At 36.9% G+C, this 10,256-nt stretch overlaps 1 pseudogene; it reads left to right on the top strand.

Moving 5' to 3' along the window:
• The first annotated feature begins 7,992 nt into the window (after positions 1 to 7,992).
• On the top strand, positions 7,993 to 10,186 carry LOC132164676 (tetrahydroanabasine acetyltransferase pseudogene; annotated as a pseudogene).
• The last annotated feature ends 70 nt before the right edge of the window (positions 10,187 to 10,256 follow it).

Below are 10,256 nucleotides of genomic sequence, written 5' to 3'. Positions count from 1 at the left end.
GAGAAGCTCCTATAGCTGTTAAGGTTTTATAGGAGTTATGTGTGGCTATTGGCCAATTTGAGCACGTGATCTATCTAGAACAGGATGTTGATAAATATGAGGAAGAGCGTGTTTGAGATTGTGTTTGAAAAATATAACTTTTAAGTTAAAAAACGCTTTTAGACAAAAGCTTTATTTTTAAACTTTTGTCAAAAGTGCTTTTTGGACCCTTAAAATTGTTTTAAATTTTTTTACCAAACCAATATTTTTTTCTTCAAACGGACTTTTTGAGTGTTAAAAGCACTTTTAAGTCCATCAAACGCAATTCCAAACAAGCCCTAAGTCGTTAATTTGCACGTGAAAAAACAATGGAAAATGAGGCTCAAATCGTCAAACTAAATTTTATGCTTTTTATCCTCATTGAGCTAGAACTAGCTAGAAGGCTAGGATATAATAGTATCTTGTACAAGTTTTGTATAAAAATTGAGAGAAAATTTCACTTATACTTCTAATTTTTTTTTCATTTTTGCAATCATATCTTAAAAATCGAAAAATTATTAATTTAGGGTCACCATTTTTTAGAAGTTTGTAATATCAACCTTGCCGTTCAAATTTAGTGCTAAATCTTAACATAAAAAGTGAAATTCTCAAAATATTCTCATCCAAATTCAAATGTATTTTTGTAATTTTATAAACGTCTTAAAGATATTTTGGAGATTTCACTCATCAACCGTTTGATTTAACGCTGAATTTTAATTGGATGATTGACATTGCAAACTTCTAAAAGATAGTATCTTAATTTGACACTTTTAAAATTTAAGGGGTATGATTACAAAAGTGATAAAATATTAAGGATAGTAAGTGAAGTTTTCTAAAAAAAAATAATCATTGAATCAATACTTGTAAAAAACCAACTAAAGTTTTAAAACATTTTCGGTTTACCAGAAAACCCTTATTAAATTTTTCGTAAGATAGTTTTTGTTTTAACAAACATAAACCATTTCCAAAATTTGAGCCGACAAAAAGTTAATTGATACAAACGTAATAGTCAACCTCGGCCATACAAAAATGCCTACCTACTGCATTAGCCTCTAACCAAAATTTCCAAGCATATATGGTTAATTAAGATTCCCCGGCCCACTCTCATATCAATCCAATTATGAAAATACTCAAGGATATGAGTACTTTTCGAGTGATGCTTGAAACAACAGCTGATGGTCGGCCATATGAAATAACAAATGGCTCTATTATTTGAAAACACCAGATGATATATATATATAATATTTGCTTGAGAATAATTTGCATAGGGTCGTAATACAAATTAAGTCGTTTGTGCCTTCCAATAATAAGTTGACACGAGCTTGAAATAACAAAGGGCTCAATTTTGAAAACACCCGATCATATATCTTTTATCACTTATGGATGAAAAAAAACCCTCCGCAACCCATTCTGAACGCCACAAGTGAAACGAGTGTAGTTTTTTTTTTTTTTTATTTATTTATTTATTTATTTATTTTTTAAACGAGTGTAGTTATTATAGCATTTTTTTATTTTATAATTATTTAACAATATTAGTTAATGTGGCAATTTTAACTTGTTATGAAGATTCAACTCTATAGTATGATCTTCTCAACGTACAGCTGTCCGCGGAGAGGCCAAAAGATTATTATATGGATTGCATGATGATATGATATCTAATCCATTTGGATGAATCAACTGGGATCTGGATTTTTTGGTCTCCATTTGAGATGAATCAGCTGGCCCGGCCGGGTCCACTTTTGTTTTCCCTTCTTGGGTGTTGAATTATTGATGATTATGCCGGTTGGTATATCTTTTATCACATGATGTGCTTCTGAGTGATGATAGAGAGAACACCGGCGTGATGCACGCCCATATTTTTTAATATATATATTTTTAATTATAATATTAAAATATATTATTTTAATATTAAAAAATATTAAAAAATAAGGTGTGCATCACGTGTTCTCTTTATCATCCCTTTGTGCTTCTCCAGCTGTATGCGAGAATCGAGATGATCCAAAAGGATCCGCTCTATTTTTTTTCCCTTGCCTAAGAGGTAAAATGGTTTTAAAAAAAAGCATGAAAAGCTTGATGGCTGGTGGGTTTCTAAGTCTAATTGTAGAATGTGCATGCAAAGGGCACATGGCCCTTAGTTCGTGAGGTCTTTGTGATTGCAGTCTTCCACATGTTGTATTGTACAACGACTCTGGCTTTCGGCAGAGTAAAGATATATATATATATATATAAAGAGAAAAAAACAAAAAGTACTCGTTTCTGGGGCTGCCCTATAGTACGGCCATAAGGCCCATAACATACAAAATTAAAAAAATAATAATTCATGAAACATTTTTAAATCCTTTGAGTTGCCAAGGACCCCACACCAATAAAGGTTGGTTTGCCCTTGCCAGATGTCATGGGTGGTCCACAAAATTAGAAATTAGAGAAAGAGAGGAGTAAATCTATATATACAGTAAATACATCACACCTTCACTCTCGGCTAAGCCTTCCAATCTCATGTGGCTGATTTTTACAACCAAAAAAATCAACACCTTTTGGTTGTGAGGATCATTCCACATGGGATTGGGGGTATGAGAGAAATTTGGATCATCTCTAACTCAAATAAAATAGAGAAGAGTTAGTTCCTTTAAAAGGAAAGGCAAAGTTGCACTAAAAAGATGAAATGGCTATTTTGTCCCTATTTTTTACTAGAAAGGATCCGATTCCATATGGGAAGGAGATGATGCAGATGATTTATAGAATTATTCTTTTAAAAGACGTAACCCCAAGGAGTCACAATCAACCTTGACACCTAGAAATAATGGAGTCATGGCCCTAACTCTTTCAATGTAATGTCATCTTTCAAACAATCAATGATAAGTTGAAGTATAACAATCAACCTTGACACCTAGAAAATAATGGAGTCATGGCCCTAACTCTTTCATTGTAAAGTCATCTTTCAAACAATCAATGATAAGTTGAAGTATAACAAAAAGGTTGAATGTTCAAGTGATGATAGATAAACAATATGAATAGTCCACTAGGGATTCTATAAATCCAAGATTAAGTAAGGAAAATGAGAGGCAATTAAACCAAGCCCGAAAGACTTGTTTAAGACCGTAGATTGCCTTATTTAATTAATCTGTAAACATATTTATGAAACATAAGGGGTTGTTTCATAAATATTTCTTCTTCTAGAGAGCCGTGTAAAAAGGCATTAGACACATCCAATTATCTAAGAGGCCAATAATAATAGTGCAAGAATTATGCAAATGCTAGATGGTCGGCTTAGTAACATGATTGAATGTCTCGGTGTAATCTAGTTCTCCACCATGTTGTTGAAATTCCTTAGTTACCAATTGAGCTCTAAATTTCTTTATAGAGCCATCGGATTTTTGTTTTACTTCGGAAACTCTATAATTTATTATATATGTATCACATTCTTGTCACGAGGTCAGGAACAAAAGTCTCATGTGCAGTTTGCTTATAAGGCATCAAATTCTGCCTGCATGGCACATTGCCACTCACTAAACTTTGCAGCTTGTGTATAAGAAATTGGGTTAAGTGGGAACCAATTTGGACACTGTTAAGAATATTATGTTATGGTTATTTACTTGTTATTTGCTTCCTTAGGTATTATTAGTCTACTAGGTTTACTTTTCCTTAGTTTACTAGATTAGTTGCCTCTCTATAAATAGAAGCCTCTGTATTCATTATCATTATTAGAATAGAGTATCAATACAATGTAGTCCATTGTGTGTTTCCGCTCTCTCTATTATTCTTCTGCTCTTCTATATCTCTCAATTATTCCAACATGCTATCAAAGCATTCTAACATGGTATCAGAGCCACCTTCTGTGACCTTCAATAAACGTCTTTGACATTTTTCGGCGCTCCCTCTAACGACCTCCCAATTTCGGTCGTCGGCGCCCCGCCAAGCGGTTTTTTGCTCACAATTCGGCGCTCCCTCCGTCAACATCCCAAATCAGGTCATCGGTGCGCCACCAAGCCGGTTTTTTTTTTTTTTTTTTTTTTTTTTCCGCTCAAAATCTCTTCCACTCCTTTAGATCTACAGATCTGTGGAAGATCTACTGCCATCGGCCCTTCGAGCTCCTTCACGCTCCTCTGGCAGTTTCTGCCCGAGCCAATTGCGCCTCCACCATGACTCCTCTCGGCCAAATAACCACCAAAAGTGGTGTCTCTGCACCAGAATGGTGGATTTGTGGAATCTCAGCCTATTTCAGCATTGCAAGCGCCTCCACGCTCGGCCCTCAAAAACTGTTGTCTTTCCAACGCGCCTCCACGTGCGGCTGCCGCTCCTCCACGCGCCTCCACCCATGTCGGATCTTTGTGGTTCTTGCTCCATTCAGTAGATCTGTCGCTAGTGATCCCAAATCCATCGAGATCATCTCCATTGGAGTATCAACGCTCCTCCACACTCAGGCAAGGGCTTCTGCGACTGGGCTTCACGGGCCACGCGTGGCATGCACCAGTCAACCCTCTTAGCGCGTGCGGCACACGCACCTGACGTGGGTGCCAACCCTGGGGCGTGCATCACATGCGCTAGCACTTCTCCTCTCTCCTCAGCAACCATGTGTCCTCTAGAGGTGCCGCCAGGTCAGCCCCTGTTCCTCTGCCACGTGTTAGTTTTGAGAAAAAAAAAATCAATATGATCCGGATCCAACCATTTTCGACCTGATCCAAAACCAGTTTCAACCAGGTCATCGAGCTAAAATCGGATCTCCACAACCCGGTCCAATACCGGTTCCTAAACCAGGTCATTGGGTCACCTGGTCAAGCTTTCTTCAACCTGATTCAAAACCAGTTCCAACCGGGTCATCGAGCTCAAATCGGATCTCCCCAACCCGGTCTAATACCGGTTCCTAAACCGGGTTTAGCCGGGTCAAGCTCTCCAAACCGGTCCAAATTTGTTAACCCGATCCATCGGGTTAGACCCGGTTCACATAATTTTCGGGTCAACCATTTTAGTGGTCCATGGGTTTTCTTGCCAAAATATTGGCCCATTTAACCGGCCAAATTTCTTCAAGGCTTTAAGCCCAAATTTTGGAATGGATCCAAGGCTTCAACCCATCCAACAGCCACCCTTAGCCACAAGCTGCCGCTGCCAGCCGCCTTGCACTGCCTCTGGCCTCCCAACTCAGGCCACCTCCGGCGAGTTTTTCGGCGGACCTAAAAAAAAAAAAAAATCCATTTCTTTTTCCCAAACCTTGAGTTTGAGGGGGGATATTGGAGTCTTTGAGAAATCACCCGGATCCAAGATTTTCAACCCAACGGGTTAGAACCGGGTTTTGCCGCCGCTAGCCTCTGTGCACCGCCTCCGGCCGCCCAACTCCGGCTGTCACTCCGGCAACTCTTTCGACGCAAGTAGCTTTTTCGGCAAATTTAGTTTTCTTTCCCTTTTCTTTTACAGAAACTCAAGTTTACATATTGAGTTTGAGGAGGGATGTTAAGAATATTATGTTATGGTTATTTACTTCCTTACGTATTATTAGTCTACTAGGTTTATCTTTCCTTAATCTACTAGGTTTACCTTTCCTTTGTCTATTACGTTACTTGTCTCTTTAAAAATAGAGATCTCTGTATTAATTATCATTATTAGAATATTATATCAATACAATGTAGTCCATTGTGTGCTTCCGCTCTCTCTATTATTCTTCCGCTCTTCTATATCTCTCAATTATTCCAACACGCTATCAAAGCATTCTAACAAACACAATTGATTATGAACCCGTCTTTGATCTTATTTAGGATCGTGATTTGACATTTGATAATGTCTGTTACCTACCGCTTTTGGCAAGTTAAACTTGTTTAGTATTAGTTGATAGTTTTAGAATTGGTTTTGTAATATTTAGGAGAAAGTTCACTTAAGATCCATGAATTACCATGTATTTTAAGAAGAACTCTCAAATTTTAAAAACATTCAATTTCACCCCCTAAACTTTCAATTTGATATAATATATCCCCTCTGTCAAATTTAAAACGTTAAAAGTGAATTTGATGGAGACGGTCAATTAAATCAAATTAAAAGTTCAGAGAATTAAATTGAGAGTTTTTAAAATTTAAGTGGGTCTTTTCAAAACACGTAGTAGTTCAAGGATGTAAAGCGAAGTTTCTCCTAATATTTAATATTTGACTTAATGATTGGTCTTAGACGGAAACATTTAATATCATCATGATGATATTCTTATGATCCTATTATGATGATTTTTAGTTATTAGTCTATTTGTTATTTATTCATGGAAATGTAGAATTAGATATCTTATTATGCAAGTATTAAAGTCTTCTGCTTTAGGCTCACTCATGAGGGTGTTAAGATCCCTTTGTCTTATTTTTTGGTAAGTAAGATCGGGAGACTTACAATGGAGTTAATTAATTAATTTATTTGGGCTTTGGAATGCGAAAGAGAACATTTTCTCTAAGGTACGTAATCCAAACATCATGTGATATGTGGAGCCCAACATCTGCCAGAATAGTTTCAGAGAGTGAGGAAGAAATTATGGCACTCAAGATAAGCTTATCTTGGTGGAACCAGATGAAGTATTCGAGATTATTGACTAAGGCAGATCGATGAGGTAGAAGCATCCGTGAATGTGGATATGAGATTAGGTGGACAAGTGATCGATGGAGCCATCAACATATGTATCCAAAGAGTTGTTGTCCTTCTAGATAAGGAAACCATCAAGGCACGCCAGGCACAATTTGAGAGTGACGTGATGATTGAGATTGATATATAATAGGTGTGATAATTGGAGCATATGTAATGGTGGAAGATGTAGTTTGAGATTGAGCAGAATTGATATATCAAGTGATAGTACATTATAAGAAGATTATACATTATCTCTTTACACTTGTCTGCATTATATTTGAATACATTTCAATTTGAATATACAACAAAACATATCCACACGTTTGAGACTAACCAAAGCTATTTTGTGTTACATATCATTTGGCTGAGGTTGCCTTTATCTGCAGATGCCAAAAGAATCACCACAAATTTTTGTTGTTGTTGATGATATCGTATTAACAAGGTGAGATGGCTTCCTGCAGCAGGTCACATCGTATATATATATATATATATTATAACTGCGATGCGGGCAAAGTTCTAACCCCATGAAATGGTCTGCCATTATCGATCGAGATATTCAACCACTATGGCCGTAGCTTACTACTGGTCGCCATCTGTTAATGCTTATCTTCTAACTTCCACCTGCAAGATTTTAAGGTTTAACATTCAAGCCCAACAAAGAACTCCGGTGCAAATCTATAATTAATTAATCAGTAGTTGCTTGTAGTATACCCATCAGAAAGTTGCTAGTTTTCTCTCAACTCTTAAACCCATATCCAAGAACTCCAATGTAAATCCTGTCAAATCTTTTCTCACTTTTTGTCCACATAATTGCTGGAATTTAGTCAAGGTGGGTAGGGAAATAGGAAGAAAAAGACAAGCTAATTAGAGAACATTAGAAAAGAAAGTTGTATATTAATGATAGGAAGAAACTGTATAATAGAATAACTTATTTATATCATAAATAAGGCATTGAAAAGAAAGGAAATACAGTAATTACAATAGTTAATATGGTAGTGAATATTATCGTAATTAATTAGTATATTAATTAAATTATTAAACTTATTATTTTTTACCTATTTAAGCTTTTGAGATAAGTGATAACTTAACATAATATCTGTTGTGAACTTGCGAATGTTGAGTCTCACATTAATTAAGAAAGTATAAAGAAAAATAATAGTTAATAAGCATAAGTAGATCCAAAAACCAATTAGTTTAAGCTTTTGGTTAGAATGGTGTTCAAATATGTATATTCATGTATTATAAGTAAAAATTCTCAAAAAACCGTTTATCTCACCAACAATATTATCAGAGTCAAAGAACTTAATTTCAAACATTATATGATCAGTGAGTCACTATATAATGAGAAGCCCTGCCATATTTCAGTCTCACCCAAGAGTACTACTCCCACATTTGCTTTAACCTCCTCCATGGAAAACCACCATAATACACCCTTATTACTTGATAGGAAGGATGTTGTGCTTGTAAAACCCTCGAAACCCACACCTTCAGGTGTTCTTTCTCTTTCTAGCATGGACAACAGCCCCACCCTTGAGTGTCTTTGCCAAACAGTTCATGTGTTCCGATCGAAAGTTGACACATCAAGTAGCATGAGCGGGCAAGCAGATCCAGCATGCGTGATCAAAGGAGCCCTCTCCCAGGCTCTGGTTTATTACTATCCTCTGGCTGGCAAACTAAATAAATGCAGTGATGGAAAACTTCAAATAAATTGCACTGCAGATGGAGTGCCATTCTTAGAGGCGACTGCCAATAATTCCCAACTCTCTTCTCTCCATTATCTAGATGGGATTGATGTTGAAGTAGCCAAACAGTTTGTCTTCGACTTTCCATCCGAAGATGACTCAGGTTATGAGGGGCGAAACTACTCAGAGGCTTGGACGTTCTTCAATTTTTTTTTTTCTTTTTGTATTTTTGTGGAGAAATTTCACCTGCCCCATAAAAAATATGCGGTTTTGCAATTATAACTTCAATGTTTAAAAGTTTACAACGTCGGTATTTTGGGTTTCAGCCATTTTTAATTTTAACCATCTATTAAGATTTTGTTAAATACTAACCCAGGACACGCCAAAATTCTCCTCTTAAAAAAAAAAAAAAAACTCAGTTGTTTGGTTAACCCAAAGCCAGCGGTGTATTCTATTTTTTTTTTTTTTTTTAATTAGGATAAATTTGTATTTTTTATAAGTTTTAAAGGGGCATAAGAGACATTTTACATTTAACCCTAAATCCTTACTAAAAGAGTAAAATTAAAAGGACCTGAACTGAATTCAAAATTGCAAATATCAAGGAGAAAAAAAAAGTTGAGATATTTATGTTTGAGTTGTTTGAAGAATATAAAAGTTTGAATAAAGTTGAAAATTTTGAGTTAAGTTAAGTGTTAATGGTGTTAAATTAACTAAATAAAGATTAAAAAAAAAAAGTTGAGAAGAATTGGGAATAATTGTCTTCCCAAACAAGCCATTTCGCATATAATACTTCATACGTAAGTGAAGTTTTCCCCATTTTCTTTTTTTTTAAAAAAAGATACTCCTGTAATTCTTTTAAAATCCAATTTGTATCTCGATCCTGTGTTTTTTTTCTTAATTTCGTCGACCTTCGCATCTAAAATCCTAATTCCGGCCCTGCAGGTTATCACCCTCTGCTCTTGCAAGTGACCAAATTTTCATGTGGGGGTTTCACAATTGGGATGAGCTTATCACACTCTGTATGTGACGGGTCTGGAGCGGCGCAGTTCTTCCGAGCCCTGGCTGAGCTTGCAAGCGGAAAGAGCGAGCCCTCGGTGAAGCCTGTGTGGGCGAGGGAGAGGCTGATGGGAAGAGCACCTGCAAGCGAGCCTCTCCAGTTTCCTTCTTTAGCAATTTCACCATATTTGCCAACGACAGACATCCTGCATGCATGCTTTTACGTAAGCAGTGAAAGTATAAAGACACTGAAAACGAGTTTGATTGAGGAACATTGTGGGACTAATGAAAGTTTCACAACTGTCGAGGTTCTTGGTGCCTATGTATGGAGATCAAGGTTTAGAGCTCTGAAATTAAACCCAGATCAGAAAACTCTTTTCAGCATGGCTGTGGGGATAAGGAACCGATTGAATTCACCGCCTTTGCCAGATGGGTATTATGGGAATGCTTTTGTGTCCGCAACTGTTGTGTTAATGGGAGGGGAACTTAATGAAGAACCACTCTCGAAGGTGGCGAAGCTTATAAAAGAAAGCAAGAAAGTTGCTTCCGACAAGGAACACATAATGAACTCATTAGGCATTTTTGAGAAATTCAGAGAGCACAATATAAAAATTGAAGCTAGTGGTGGATCCATGGTTTTGACAGATTGGAGGCAGCTGGGTTTCTTGCAGGAGGAAGAAGTAGCTGTCGGAGCCATTAATGTGAACTTTGTCGCCGTGCCGGTGAACCTATTTGGGCACGTGGATTTGTGTCTGTTCTTGCCTCCTAGCAAGGTGGATGATCTGTCGAGGAAAGGTGGGGTTAGGGTACTTGTTTCCCTTCCTAGAGCTGCCATGGCCAAGTTCGAAGAAGAGATGGATGCTCTGTGCAAGCTCGGCGATGATGGCTCTCTCTGCAAGCTCTAATCTATACAGTACTGCTGGTTCCTATAAAGTTATTTTTCGGTTTGTAGTTGGATGGAAAGAGAAATATGTG

The sequence above is a fragment of the Corylus avellana genome, chromosome 8 (assembly GCF_965113065.1).
Source record: "Corylus avellana chromosome 8, dhCorAvel1.hap1.2, whole genome shotgun sequence".
NCBI lineage: Eukaryota > Viridiplantae > Streptophyta > Magnoliopsida > Fagales > Betulaceae > Corylus > Corylus avellana.
The sequence above is the reverse complement of the archived record's forward strand: the minus strand, read 5'-3'. Positions and strand labels throughout refer to the sequence as shown.